This window comes from Cupressus sempervirens, chromosome 5 (genome assembly GCF_028749045.1).
Source record: "Cupressus sempervirens isolate cs-2001-9-10 chromosome 5, ASM2874904v1, whole genome shotgun sequence".
NCBI classification, from domain to species: domain Eukaryota; kingdom Viridiplantae; phylum Streptophyta; class Pinopsida; order Cupressales; family Cupressaceae; genus Cupressus; species Cupressus sempervirens.
In genome coordinates this window covers 830,057,527-830,070,881 of record NC_143122.1, presented here as the reverse complement: position 1 = coordinate 830,070,881, position 13,355 = coordinate 830,057,527, and positions in this window count along the sequence as shown.

Here is a 13,355-nt window from a genome sequence, read left to right as displayed (position 1 = left end):
TAATTCACAATAATGTAAAAATGGGAAAGATGCAATCCAAAGGAGTAGACATGTCAAGAGGCTTCATAGCATCATATTTTACTCTTTTTTATTAGATCAAGACCAAAGCAATAAATGGGAAAAGGATAGCAAAAGACTAGAATGAATGGAGGAAAATAGATATGAAGGCTAAACATGAAAGGAATGAAAACAAGATCATCATAATATAGCTCACAACATAGCCAAATGTTTGTGAATAGGTCAACATTGTCAAGATCAAAGAGAGAAGATAAAATGGATGAAATATGTAGAAGAACTATGCATGATGCCTAATTGTTAGGTTTTCATCATGGTACTTATCCAAGGTGCCACAAGGGAGTGGTTTTCACCATAGGATGAATTTATTTCTCTTTACTATTTCTACCAAGGTGCCTGATTACCAGGTTTTAACCAAGGCACATTTTCAAAATTTTCATTTTGTCTTTCTTTTTTTCAATTTTTTTGAATTTTTTGGAAGAAATCAAGCTTTTTAGATAATGCTCCTTGAAATTTTAAACCATGACATGCAAAGGAGTTGAAATGATATGTTCAAAGATGCTAATAGGGAAAGGAAGATGGAAGACAAAAATGGAGGATATGGCTTTATGCAAAGAAAGTGAGATTGGAAGATAGAAGTGAAGGAAAGATCAATGTCAACACACACCTTGAAGGGTGGAAAGAGGATGGAGAAAATGTTAATGAAGGAATATGTGGAGGAATATGGTGAGTGGATTGAAAAGGTTGTGGTTTAGGTGCATGGAATGGAAGAATGATTTTGGAAGAAGATGAAGTGGAATTTTTTGGAAGCTTAAATGTCAACTTAAATTGTTGTTCAACATTAGACTTTCTCAAGAGAGACTTTGGAATCCATAAAGCCGTAGGCCTATTTTCATTTCTTTTTGATGATTTAGAGATAATATCTTCAATGATGGATTTTGGAACCCATACTTGTCTTATAATTTTTTACTTAGATATCTCTTTTGACTTTATGCCCCCATGTTGATTAGGGGAGACATGGTGGTCTTCTTTTTTATATGGATTCTTGAATTGCTTCTTTTTCTTGTATTGAACATTTAGGTTACTTCCAAAAGACTTGTGACTTATGGAAGAAGATGGATGATATGATTGGTTTAGGTGAGTGAGTAGATGAAAAGATTCAAGGATATGCATATACATTGATTTTGAGGAAAGATATGAGAGGGAGGGATGTAAGGATCCAAAATGGATGATGAATTAGGAGAGTTGGGAGGGGAAAGTAAAGGTACATAAGGACCCAAGATGGAAGGAAGATGTGAAGCATTTAGTATTGGCAGGGGAGGTCCAAGGATGGATGTGAAAGATGCAAAAGGGTAATCAATAAGTTCATCAACATCTATATGACGATCAAAGACATTAGCATCTTTAGAGTGAGCATTAATATTTTCAATAGGATCATGAACATCTTGAATAGGATCAACTTTTTTGATAGGAGTACTTGAAGCTTAATAAGACTTAGGAAGACTAGAAAGTGGAAGGGAACATGAAGTGGTAGAACAAGAATATAGAAGACTTTGATCTTGACAAGGATCTTTGGATTGCATAAGTGTAGAGTTTTTCTATTGATTTTTAATATGCTCAACATTGGAAGTAACAACACTATTTTTATAACCTTAATTTAAGTATCATCTTTGGAAGGCATGACTATATTAAGGTCATTTTGATTGTTAATAATCTCAGCAATGTAAGTAGTAGCTTGATCTTGCTTAGGAGAAGACTTAAGACATGGTGGAATGAATGAGGAAGGGCACAAAGGATCAAAAGGACCATGAAATTGATGAGAGACATCTTGAAAATAATTGGATGACATGGAGGGTTCTTGATCTTGGTCTTTCTTTCACTAGTACATTTTGGCAAATATGTGACTATGTGACTAAAACTTTTAGTTATGCCGCTAAGATTTTTAGTCACAAGACTAAAACTAGTCACATTCTATTATTTCTTTACAATCTATAGATATAGGTGACTAAATAAGTGATTAACGTGGCCACTAGGCAAAATCACAAGATCAACCAAATGGAAACTACTAAATAAATTACCAAATAAATGACTAAACAAGTAACTGGGTAATTAGTCACTAATAATTATTCATCTATATTTCATCTGTTCACTTTCTCTAAGGTTTATCTATGAATGGATTAGGTTGATTTTATTTTTCATGACTCATTCACGACCCTTGGACCTTCTCTTTCTAAGAGTAATCATGGTTTTAATTTACATCTTCCATAATATAAGATACTTTGTTAAATGTCTTGGGAGATTTTATGCACCATTTTGGGTTCTTCAATCAATATTACAAACTGATTCAATTTTTCTCTAAGAGGTATAACAATAAATTAGTGGATGAATAATATTTTTCTTAATTTAGTTTTCTTTTATTTAAATTACTCATTTGAATTTTCAATTGTTTATTCTAATATTTATTGTTAAAATAATTAATAATTTATAAGCCATACATATATATGACCCAAGTCAAATGGTGGTCAATAGAAGAACTTAGTATTCAAATCATCCTTCGATTCCAACTTCCTTTCTTTGAGCAATTAGTGGAGGAACCATAATTATTGCTTTCAAGAGTGATGTCATTATTCTTATTAGATAATTGTACTAAGGCTCTCTTTTCCACTTTGATATTTGTAACCTACAGAATGAAACTAAATTCATAGAGAAGATTACATCTAGAGTATAAATATTGTACAAATGGGAATCATCTACCACAGTATCTCAAAGCAGCTCAATAGATTAAGATATTTAAGATAAACAAAACACTTAGTCTTAAAATTATAAATTTTTATTTTAATTATCTTATTAATTTAAATTTAAAATTTAAAATTATTTTAATTTCCTAACACCATAAAGTGAATAAAAATAAATAGAACACCTTCTATGCATCACTAAAAAATAGGTTACATATTATAACTAATAATTACTAAAAATATAAAAATAGAAATAAAATTATATTTATTTTTAATCAATTTATGATAATTTTAAAATAGAGGTGTGTGTGGTCTGGCATTGAAAAACATATTCAAAAACAATAATTTTCATTTGCATGGAAATATTGGCAGTGAAAACAAAATGAATGATGTAGAGGAAAAGGCTAAGAAATGGCTATTATGTAGTGGTCCATTCTGCAATACCCATTTTGCAATAGGTCTTGTTCACTCAACGTCAACTATGGTAAAAAAATCTATCATCATTTTTCTCCCTCTACAAAAATGGTGGAGGCCTCATAATAATACCTTCATTGATGGATCACCACAACCCTAGGGTCAAATACACGTAAGAACACAATACTCTCATTAATTTTTTCTGATCTTTGGCATATGTATCCTAAAATTTTATAGCATGGGATTACAAGATAGAATCCCTTGGATCTAAAATTATGATAGGTAACAAAGGGAATTTATAGGGACTAAAAATAGAAGACTTAGAATGTATTTGGAGGTCACCCAAATTTTGTTGTAGAAGAAGACATTCAAAAAAACGTAGAGGAAATTTAAAATAATTTAGAGACCAAAATCTTCAAGCATTTTTAATATAATTTTCTCAAAAGATCACCAACAATAAAAATCTCTAGAAAGCTGGAGGCTTGCTGTGTTGGTTTGCAAGAACTATTTGGATGCTAAGGAAGCTCACAGAAAGCCTAAATTGGTTAAGTAATGGAGATCATTGGAAGCCCTTGTAAAAATATGGATTGAAAAATTCCTTCTGCAAGCCCTACTTCTCTAGCTAGACATTTCAGTTACACTTCTATCTAGTTTATTCTTTTGCATTTTGTTTTTTTGAACAAAATGCTAATATATGATTCTTTTAAAAGAGTTTTATATTTCTAGGAATCTAAATTTAAGTTCTTGTTATTAAAGGTTAAGTTTTAACACACATACAAAGCCATTTACATCATAATCAACAACATCAGTTAGATAGTAGTAATTTAAACTCAACAACATCAGTTAGATAGTAATAATTTAAACTAACTCCATAATTGCTTCTTGAGGAAGAGTTGCTAATTTCCAACATGAATAAGAGTAAAATCGATTGGCACATTATTCATCTCCTATATCCTCCACGCACCATCATTATGTTCATAATCTAGTACCTTGGAATTACCACCTCTTAAAATACCTTCTGTTGGAACTAGAAAACTAGCATCAGCACTTCACATGCAAGCTTGAGGTATACTAATTAATCTCCCTAATCCTTGAGTAGTATTACAAAGGATGCTTGAATATGCATTCTCTTGAATTACCAATTCAAAAAAAAAAAAAAGAGCATATTTTGGATAACATCAAATGTAATGAGCCATCCTTGATAGACATAGTTAATGTCTTCAGGGATACCTGGTCTTCAAAATCACTCTTGATTCCTAGTCAAAGCTCAGTGCATAATAATGTATAAAATATACCTTTTCTTGTCTCTTATTAACTTGGGTTGTGAGATGGTAAGGAAATAAACAAATTGGGATATTTCTCTTGACAAGTCCATGAGATTCCTTGCAAATTTTCAAAAAAAATCTTATTCCTTGCATTCTATATGATCCAAAATAGTTAAGTTGATATTTATTTTTATTTGACAATTGATTCATCTTTTAAAAAATTGATACCGCAAATATTTTTACAATTATTAAGAAATTCTTAGTATCTTACTGATCTATTCATCATTCCATCACAATAACAACTTAGCTAAGATAAGACAATTCATTGAATCAACATTCATAATCCATCCACAACATTGTGTTTATCAGCTCATCTTAAATCCATACATTCATTAGGAACCTTCAAAGCCTTTCCCATGACCATAACTTTAATACCAATTCATCAACCTTATTCAACTAAGTATTTAGCATACCTTTAACCAAAGAGTAATGTTTTAGATATTTTTCTATTACTTACCATAGTCACAAGTTTGATCTAATCCCCATGTACCTACACTAAAGAACCAATTAGATAAATTATTCTTTTCATTCAAGTACCAAAGATATCAACATACCATGCATTAATCCTTCATTCCACTCAAATTAGTAATCCTTATCTTAAATCAATGAGGTCCCTATCATAGTTGACTGCACTTATCATCAGTCAATTAGTAAGCTAAAATTATTCTTCAATTACACCACAGTTGGGGCTCATAATCTTTTCTATTAGAAACATAGTTCCTTATTAATCAAACAACATTCTTCATATGCAAAGAACTTTCCTTGGTCAAATATTTCTTCCAAATAAAGATAAGATCAAACCTAGGATTGACTACCAATAATAGAAATAGCTATCATATATAATAGATTTCCAAGTATCCCCAACATACTAACCATTATCTACTTCATCCTTAAATACCCTTCAACATCTTCCATACCCTATCAAGCATGAATCTATTGATTATCCAAACTCATTGTGACTAATTGACACAACATTATCTTAGACTTTGTCATGCTTGTGACATTCATCATATTGTCCATCAATAACATTAACCCACTATTAAGGTCCATCTTTAATAAACATAATACTTATAATATTCAATGTCAAAAGTTGGTAATCCTAAGTTATCTTGTGAACATTTAGATCAAGATCTGAAATAGTTTAGAAGAGGATCTTATTTACTATCACTATCTTGCACATTTAGGATTGTCCCTATCTATCTTATAATAGTGGGTTATCTATATTTCTCATCATCATGACAAAAGGCCTTACCAACACTCCTATTCTTTAATATTTGATCAAATGTGAATATTTATACTTAAAAATTTAACAAATAGGGTAATCCAACAAATGTTGATGATCACAAAAAAATGGGAACATTACAATTAGATGGAGTCATTTCTTTTCTTCTTCATGGTTATGTATATTGGTGTCAATACATAATGGAAGATTACAAAGTCTCATTATATATCTACCCTTAACTCTAGTTGAGTGTAGTTGTCATCTAAACAAATGAGGGAGTTGCACAAGATGTCAGTAAGGAAGTGGTGGTCCTAAAGTCAAAGGTGATGTTAACTGTTGACATATTTCCCTATAGGATGGTGATTTTTATCTGATTTCTCATATGCCTTCCTAAGCTTGTAAGCATCTTCTAACATTTGCATGGTAAGTTCTCTATCTATATTGACTTGATTTTGGTTATTTCAGCCATGATCTCTACTCTTTTTTATGTTGTAAATCAGCTAGGAAGATCATTTCCATTCTTTGTCCTTCGAAAATTCTTTTTTAATAAGTCTTATTTCTTCCATTCTTGATTTTGGTGTACTATTGTAGCTAAACTTAGATTTTAATATTGAATTTAATCTTGGAGTAGAAAGATTAATAATATCAAGTTTCCACAATCCATTGCTAATGATGATGTTGCTTCTGGATTCCATTGTATAAGATTTTTTTATCATCAACATTTCGGATCACAGAGTGTGATCCGAAACGTTGATGATAAAAAATCTTACACAATCAAATCCAGAAGCAACATCATCAGTAGAAAGATTATCAGACTGGCAAGACAAAACATTCTAGTCTCAATCTACAAGGTTTGAATATTATCCAAAACCAAATATATTATTGGGGGAAGACATGTCTCTAAATTTAGTTATATGTCTTTTTCTTTAGTTCTATTTTGCGGTATAGAGATCCATTCATTTTTCATGATGTTGTTACCTTTTATTGATCAATATGCTTTGTGAATCAGATAGTCACTATATTAGAAAGATGGATCCAATGTGATCCAACAGATGCTACCAAAGGTGGTTTTCTTTAATAGATTAATGTGACTTAGTGGGGCACTCCTCTATGCCTATATTTAAAATTCTTTACTATAATAGCCCTTTTTTAGGTAGAGGTTCTATGAAATTTGACTATATTAAGGAGCCATACCAGCAAAATTGGCTCACCATGTCTATTTCTTTTCCATATTTGATTGCATAAGTACTATACTATTATTTTTGTACAAACAATATTATAGCTCTAATTGTACATAAAACATATTTCTTAAATTGACATCATCCCTCATTGGTACCCTCTTGCTAACCATTCTCCACTAGCCAAAAGGCCTACTAGTCATCTCAAGCCAACAACACATCAACACAACCTTTCAGAAAGTTGATACCCAACCAAGCCTGGCCCCTCTACCATGTTCATGCCACCACCCTAGATCCCAAGCACTTGTATTGTCATTGTCTCCCTCATCCAACATATTTCTCAAATTGACACCATCCCTCATTGGTACCCTCTTACTAGTACTTCTCCACCAGCCAAAAGGCCTACTAGTCATCTGAGCCACCAACACATCAACACAACCTTTCAGAAAGTTGATATCCAACTGAGCCTGGCCCCTCTACCATGTTCATACCACCACCCCAAATCCCAAGCACTTGTATTGTCATTGTCTCCATCGTCCAACTTTGGTTGCCTCCTACCATCTAGGACCATTTCATGGCCCCAACATGTTGTAGAAAACTATTTAGGCCAGAACACTACTTTGACCAAGCAAGTGGCCATGTTATAGAGTGTCATTGTCTTTCTTTCATCTATTCATTGCTAATAACAAAGTTAATGTTGGAATTAACATTGCATCTCCCATTCCTAGCTAGATTCAAATCCCCTAGCATTGTTCCCACTATGTAGGAAAAAACTATGCTTGTCTTAAAAACCTCTATTAGCCTCCTTTCAGGCATTCTTTTAAACAATTGTTTGTATCTACTCTAAATTCTTCTTGTCACAAAGGAGAACCACCTTCTACTCACAACTATATTGGCTAGGGAGTCAATGCACCTTATACCCAAGGCATTTTCCATGAAGATTAAAAAATTAAGGGATCCCTTGTTGCAGTCCATTTAGGGAACAAAAATCGACAAGGCATTACATTGGATAGTGGTGCAGGAAAAACAAAATACTAAAACTGCAAGGAATCATTGAAGGACCAAAATGTGAAATTTTTTATCTTTTTTTTTTTATGAAGTTAAAAATTTACAAGCTAGATAAAATTGCCAAGTTGGGTGCAAACTATGTAACATGAAACTATAAAAAAATGTAGAAGTGTCACCAATGCATTAGTGGTAACAATCATATTTTTGAGTTGGTTTTGAGTAGTTTTCTGCAACCACCTAATAAGGGAATAGATATTGGTTGGTTTAAAAATATTTTTTTAGGTAGTCTTTTAAATAGGGAGATTCTAGAAGCCAACAATGACAATAAAAGAGAGTAGGAAATGGATCTCTCCAAGTATAATGGTTATGTAAAAGAGAGAGTAGAATAATGATAATATTCCTATAGTTTTTAAGTGTTTCATTTTATCTGTACTTGACTCTAGTTATGATGACTTTGTTTCTACATAGAGAGCACCCTAATATGGAGAATAGACTTTATTTTCTATTTACTCATTTTGGGGGCACAAATCAATTAACAAAACTTGGTTTTATAACTGGGATGTGTTATTTGGAATAGTTCAGATTTTGTATGCAATAAGTTGACTCATGGAAAAAGTAAAAATTAATAAGTTTTAGTTTTAATTGAGATGAATTCATTTATGTTTTGGGGCTACATGTTTATTGTTTTGTTTGTTAAAGCAATATAACTTTTTCATGGGTTTATTTGGAACCCTATCCGTTCCTTTGAGTACAAAACAATATCAAGAAATCATTTGAAATGAATCTGAAAATGTTCCTTGGAATTCAATTGTACATGGCTACAATTTATGATTTTAATAGATGTTTACAATAGCACAAAGTGGCCTGCATATTACCAAAATGTCTAGACATTTTTTGGTCAAACAAACACTCTTGTCTTGGTGCTAAAATCTGTTTTAACAAATCTACAATTTTTCCTTGGTATTCTATTTCTCTTGGCTACAAATTCTTACTTTATTAAGTGTGGTTGGGTTTATTATGTCTTGAACTTTTCCTAGCATTGGTTGAAGTCTTAAATTCTGTAATTTTTGGGTTTGTCTCAGCTATTGATTTGAATGTGAATCAATTTATAGAAGTGATATTTTTTGTTGGGTTGTTGGTCTACAAATTGATTAACAAATTTAGTTTTTGGTTATAATCACATAGGGGATCTACCTTGAGTTTGGGTTTTTCAAGTAGCCTTATTGGCAATAAACTCTCAATTATAAAGCCTTGGAAAAAATTAAAAATTGCTATGTATATTGATATCGGCTTTTATTATTGACCCCCCATTTAGTTCATAAAGAATGGTAGTGTCATAAACCAAGAACAACTTTAAACCATAACTATGGGAAAGCTGATAAAGGGTTCATTTGAATGTTCCAACTTGCATATAATTGTATAACTAACACTTAATGTGATATAAGATCTCAATGATTAATTGTTCAACAAAATGCACATTACATTGACATTTATGAATAGGGGATTCCTCAAAGTAAATTAGTTAAGACATGAATTGTAATCTTGTGATTGGAATTATTTTATTAAGTTACATTAGTAGTATCTGTAATGGTATTTTTGGTTATGCAACTTTGCATTTATAGACTTAGTAAATTTTTAAGTTTGTGAATCTTGCTCTGCATCAGATAGGAACAAGAACCTTAGAGTTGAGATGCAATTACATATTCATTGCAGCCAATCTTTTATAAAATCAAACTTATTTAATACAAGGAGAAGGAAGTTTTAATCAACTTGATCATGAACTATTTGAATTTCTATCCTAGTAATCTTTTTTTTCTACTTTATCCTTTCATACTATGTGGAAGAATTAGGCTAGAAAATAGTTTAGCCAATTTCATAGTTTATAGTTTATAGCAAGAAACTTTAATGATACAGTTTATACTCACTATTAGATGGAAAAATTAGGGTAGCTAATAGTTTATCAAATTATGGAATTCATCAAAGCCCTTTCTTTACTAAGAAAATTACAGATGCAAAAAAGTCTGATAGAGACCACAATAATTTTAGATTTCCACCACATGAAGCCTCATTTTATTGCCAAATTTTAGGTCTCCATCATGCTAGCTTTGATAATTTACATTGTAATAAGTTGATATGATGGTAAGGCTGATGTACCAAATAAAGGGGGATTATGACACATTTTCTAGCATACAATCAGCTATGTATAGTGTTATTATGATGGGTACCTTACCACAAAGAGGATGAGATGTAGGTTGCATAGTTTTTTTTTCTTAATGTGTATGTCATGATGCATAGAAACTGCCAGAGCCTAGAATTAGGGAAGAACAGTTTCATATGTAGACTTCAAAAACTTATTTCTATGGAAGATGATGCTTCACTGAGTTTCATAAGTCAATCTTGGGACCAAATGGCTTAGTAGTAGGTGAATAGAACAAGTGGGACTTGGTAATTGGCTTGTTTGAAGAAAATTTGAAGACCCAGGTAGCTGATGAAGAATATTGTATTTTCTATCCCTTGCATCTCACATTTTAAAGTTGATGCATAACATCCCCTTAATCTATAGCTTTGAGTGAGTCAACAACTAGAATAGGAGGAATAGTAATTAATTGCTTTTAGTTAGAAATGTTGAATGTTGGAATAAGTCACCTAAATTTTTTAGTTAAGAAATAGTTGAGTCTTTCAGTTGGGAAAGTTGAATAACTTTGGTAGAATTTCTATAATTTTCAAATTAATACTAAAAATGATAAGTCACTTCCCTAAAAAATAAATTTTGCTAACTTTCCTTAACTTTCATTATCTTTTTTCTATTTGGCTTATTGAGCTACTATAAAGAACCAGTCAATGAAGAATAGGACCACTAATGAGAATCTTATTTTTATGTTTCTCAGTATGCTCATGTAGTGCTATGGACATTACAACATATATTATGTATTTTAATCAATGGGCATTGCCATAGAGAACAAGGATTTGTAAAATCCTTTCATTAACTATAGATCAAGTTGTGTTAAATCTCTTGGTAGGTATTCATATTGTTTTGTAGTTACTATATATTATTTGAACTCGACGCGAAGGAATTCATAGAGTTTTTTTTTTTCAAAATTGTAAGTATTGGAATATCCCTTAATGATACACATTTGTGAATGATTTTTCCATTGCAGACCTAACATGCAATTTCATTAAATTTGAGAGAAATGCTTTGAAATGAGTAAATGGTAGCCATGAAGAAGTCAAATTAATAGGTTTTGTATATCTATTTCTGATAAGGCATGCCCTGGTAGGTTTTGTATATCTATTCTTCACCTACCTCATCAAGTTACCTTCTATATTACACTTCTTACAAGTTCACTAATTTTATCTCTTAAATATTTTGAGTTGTACATTTATTTTTGGTTGATATTGAAAGCTATTGGTGTTAATTGTTTCATTCTTTATTTTTATCCTTTTCTAAAAATTATTTAGATATCAAGTCTAATGTGATACATGAAGAGCATTTTGCCAATTGTAACTACTTGATGCCTTATCCTGAGTAAGCTAAATAATAGGTTGTTATGTTACTTGTTTCATTCTTTATTTTTATGCTCTTCTATTATATGTTGACTACTACATTACAACCAAATTTATTGAAAAAAAAAATTTAGGAGAAATTGTTGTGAGAGATACAAGTTGGTTTCATCATTTTAGTGTTTGGAAGGTTAGTGTTGATGTCCCAACATTTTATGTTACAATTATTTGTTCCTCTTGTTGTTATTCTCAATTGGTAGAGATTATTCCATCAACACTGGTCCTTTTCATCCTTCACAAGTTAGTCCCCAAAAAAATTTCAGAGCAGTATATTTATCACAAGATTTGAAAAATAAATTTTTACAGACAATGTAAAATTTTAATATAATTTATTGTTGTTCCTATCATAAAATCTTCCTGGTTTACTTGTTGTCACAGAACAGTTCATGATTAAAAAATAACCAGATTTGATTTTAGTAATCTGTTGAATTGTTTCATATCATTCTTCTTACCTTCTTGTTATCTAATTGGTTTTAGCCCTTTGGTAGATAGCCTAAACACCCTCTATAGCTTGCAGACACCCAAATTGATAAAAAGGAAAAAAATTAAATAAAGGCATCAAGACTAGATATCACTTTGTGACATAATATATATATGGATTCTATGGCTTCTCTTTGCACCTATACATTCATCAGCTCAGATGTACAAGGCTTATGGATGAATTATATTATTATATCATCCAATGCATTGATGACATGTCTATTAAGTTCACATTTGTTGGTCAGCAATAGACCACTGTAATGTGATATGAAAGAGATAAAAACAACATGGGGTTTTCTATTTAACAAATTAATTTTATATTATTGCTAATATTGAGACCCTTCTCATTGTAAAGGTTGTCCTAGCCCCACACTCACTCTTGGAAAGGGTTACTCACTATGATTGCCCAATAGCTGCATTCTCTAGTAATTTATTTAATGAAAATATATCAATACATTTTAGGGAAGAAATCCTATGATTATTTCTCATTCTTGAGCTTATAAGAAGCAACAAAACCCACATTGCTCAACTTGGGGGTGTAGTTGTGGCTTTTATAGCTCTTATGTGCATTTTTCAGTAGATTCCAAAATGGGGATTATGTTTAAGAGGTCCCAAATGATGTTATTCTTGGGCTTATTAATTATGGTAGCAATATCACCCACAATAGTATCATCAGGCTTTGACTACATAGATGCTCTATCAAAGTGCCCTATGTCCTTTAAAGGCTAGAGATCAAGAAAAATTCCTACAAATTAGTGCATCAAAAAGAGAAGGGGCTCTAGTCTTGGAGATGGCTCTACAACAAATGCAATGTTGTATTTGTTTATGTTTGATCATGTTGTGTGTTAAAACTTACATTCATATTTTACCGATATGTGAAATTTTTTGATGTGTAGGTTGACTAGGTGGGAAGATACTATGATGCAAGGGACAATGTCAAGTATGTTTTTTACATGGCATTTACTACCACAATGTTGGTGTGGTGTGTCATATAATTTGGTAAGTTTATGGGCTTTGAGCTCTAGAATGTGAAGAGTGCCATTTGTTGGTCTATAGACTATCTTTTCAAAACCATTGCATACCTAGATACAATTTATACACAGGTTTGTTAATTGTGCAATGGTAATATGTATCTTGAGTTCTAGTTAGTGCTTTGTAATGTTATAGAGAGAAATTTTAGTGTTTTTTTGTATGTTGAAGCAAGTGGGTAATCCCATTCCAAATCATAATTTTTGGGAGAGATTAGAGGATATGTACACTGCAAGAATAGTTTACAAAATCACCAAAGGAAATCCTAGCTCAAATATTGTTGTTGCTAAAACTGTAGCTACCTTGGCAACACCATCGATTCTGCTTAAGTCATTGGATTAAGAATACTCTTAGTGCCTTCTTAGAATTGTACATCATGTAATTTAGC